The 3117-nt window shown below is 39.2% G+C and overlaps 1 pseudogene; it reads left to right on the plus strand.

Annotated features, from left to right (window-relative positions):
- The first annotated feature begins 217 nt into the window (after positions 1-217).
- On the plus strand, positions 218-2224 carry LOC118835305 (annotated as a pseudogene).
- The last annotated feature ends 893 nt before the right edge of the window (positions 2225-3117 follow it).

Below are 3117 nucleotides of genomic sequence, written 5' to 3' on the forward strand. Positions count from 1 at the left end.
CTAAAACTTTGCTAAAATTATTAATTGTCAACTAACTTTTTAGTTGAGTCTTCTCCAAGAATGTCATCATATCATCTGAAAATCCTTATTTCACACCTGATTTTACTGAGAAGGCCTCCAATTTATCCCCATTACAAATAATGGTTGTTGCTTTTTCAAAATGGGTTTGCTGCCAGAGCACAGATGTTATTAAAATCATCTCTAAACCTCCACAAAAATGAGCGAGGAAAAGACTCACATTAACATTGTCATCATTGGACACCTAGACGCTGGAAAGTCCACCACTACTGGCCACCTTATCTACAGATGTGGTGGAATTGAGAAGAGAACCACTGAAAAGTTCAAAAAGGAGACTGTTGTGAGGGGAAAGGGGTCCTTCACATATGCCTGGGTCTTGGATAAACCAAAGGCTGAACGCAAGTGTGGTATCACTATTGATATCTCCCTGTGGATATTTGAGACCAGCAAGTACTATGTGACCTTTATTGATGCTCCCAGACACAAAGAGTTTATCAAGAACGTGATCACAGGCACATCTCAGGCTGACTGTGCTGTCCAGATTGTTGCTGCTGGTGTTGGGGAATTTGAAGTCTGTTGTAACAATTTGGCTAGCAGCTGCTGTGGGGAGGTGAAAGACCAAAACAAGCCCAGCAACAAGGATGCTGCCAGTACAGGTTCTTCTGATTTGCTTTACTAAGGAAAGTAGTGTTAGCGGGTTTACAATCTTATTTCAGTCCAACATATACAAATATCATCCACTTAGTTCAGGGGAAAAAGCCAGCACCCTGAACTTCAGAGAAAATACAAACAAATTACAAACATACATAATAAAGAGACCAAATATAATTCAGAGTTACCAAGGGGGCATCAACATCTGGGTTCACAAGCTGGAGGGCTCTTAACTATGGATGCCCAGAGTCTCCATATCAACACTCCTCCAAGAGTTAGAGCCCCCAGCAAATAGTTCTGTTCTCTCTTTTTATACACTCTTCAGCCATCACAAAACATGATCTGAGGCACCAGAATTTAGGCTCCTACTATTGTCCCTGGTCTTAGCAACTCCCTTTAGGACCCTGAGGTCCTAAAAAGCCAACATAGACTTAGCACCTAGTAGATAGGGGTTTGAGCCTGGGTCTCTGCACCTAGTAAGGCTCAATCAAAGACACTTAATTAATTTATCATTCTAAAACAGTAAAAACGTCTCAAAATAATTGATATTACAGTCTCTCAAAGAATGGGCAGACCCATGAGCATGCCCTCCTGGCCTACACACTAGGTATAAAACAACTGTTGTTGGTGTAAAGAAAATAGATTCCACTGAGCCCTCCTATAGCCAGAAGAGATATGAAGAAGTTGTCAAGGAAGTCAGTACCTATATTAAGAAAAATGACTACCACCCTGACATAGTAGCCTTTCTGCCAATTTCAGGTTGGAATGGTGAGAACATGCTGGAGCCAAGCTCTAATATACCTTGGTTCAAGGGATGGAAAGTCACCTGTAAGGATAGCAACACTAATGGAACTACACTGCTTGAAGCTTTGGATCGCATCCTGCCACCAACTCGACCAACTGACAAGCCCCTCCGTCTATCCCTCTAAGATGTCTACAAGGTTGCCGGTATTGGTACTGTACCTGTTGGCCGAGAGGAAACCAATGTTCTAAAAGCAGGCATGGGGGTCACCTTTGCCCCAGTCAATATTACAACTGAAGTAAAGTCTGTCAACGTGCACCATGAAGCTTCAAGTGAGTCTCTGCCAGGTGATAACATTGGTTTCAATGTCAAGAATGTGTCTGTCCAAGATGTCTGCTATGGTAATGTGGCTGGTGATAGGAAGAAGGACCCACGTCTGAAAACAGCTGGCTTCACTGCACAAGTCATCACCCCGAACCATCCAAGCTGCATCAGTGCTGGCTATGCACCTGTCCTGGATTGGCACCCTGCTCACATTGCTTGCAAGTTTGCTGAACTGAAGGAGAAGATTGATCGTCATTCTGATAAGTAGCTGGAAGATGACCCTAAATTCCTGAAGTCTGGTGATGCTGCCGTTGTTGCCATGGTTCCAGCAAGCTCATGTGTGTGCAGAGCCTCTCTGATTATCCTCCTTTGGTTCATTTTGCTGTTGGCGATATGAGGCAGCCTGTTGCAGTTGGTGTCATCGGGGCAATTTACAAGAAGGCTGCTGGAGCTGGCAAAGTCACAAAACCTGCCCAGAAGGCTAAATGAATACTCTGTACAACACCTGCCACCCCAGTCTTAATCTGTGGTGGAAGAACAGTCTCAGAACTGTTTGTCTCAATTGGCCATTTAAGTTTAATAGTAAAAGACTGGTTAATAATTACAATGCATCATAAAAGCCTCCAGAGGAAAGGATTATTTTTGTGGAACATTTGTTTTGTGGCAGTTTAAAGTCATTAGTTGTTAAAATCAGTAATTTTAAAAGGGAAGCAACTTGACCAAAACTCTGTCCCAGAATTTTGAGACCATTAAAACAGTTTAATGCAAAAACCCCCCCAAGAACAACCAAATAATGTTTATGGTTTTGATTACTGCTTTTAATCAATTTAAGGACAAAATCCATTTGTTCCAATAGTTTCAAGGGTGTTTAATTGAAATTAGTATTGAATGAAAAGTTTTTTCTGCATCTATTGACATAATCCTATGATTTTTTAACTTTATTATTAATGTAATCAATTATGTCAATAGTTTTATTTATTTTAAACCATCCCTGCATTACTGATATAAATGACACTTGATCATAATGTATAATATTTGTAATAAATTGTTATAATGTTTTAGCTAGTATTTTATTCAGGATTTTTGTTTCCATATTCATTAATGAAATTGGCCTATAATTTTCTTTTTCTGTTTCTACTCTTATTCATTTAGGTATCAGTGTCATTTTTTAATGGAAGGAGTTTGATAGAATCCATTCTTTATATATTATTCCAAATATTTAATTTTTTATTAGTTGATCTTTGAATGTTTAATAGAATTCACCCACAAATTTGTCTGATCCTGGTTCTTTTAATTTATGAAGCTCATTTATTGCTCATTCAATTTCCTTTTTTATAAAATGGGTCTATTTAGACATTCTATTTCCTCTTCTGCTAATCTAA

This window comes from Trichosurus vulpecula, chromosome 2, assembly GCF_011100635.1.
Source record: "Trichosurus vulpecula isolate mTriVul1 chromosome 2, mTriVul1.pri, whole genome shotgun sequence".
Classification (NCBI taxonomy): Eukaryota; Metazoa; Chordata; class Mammalia; order Diprotodontia; family Phalangeridae; genus Trichosurus; species Trichosurus vulpecula.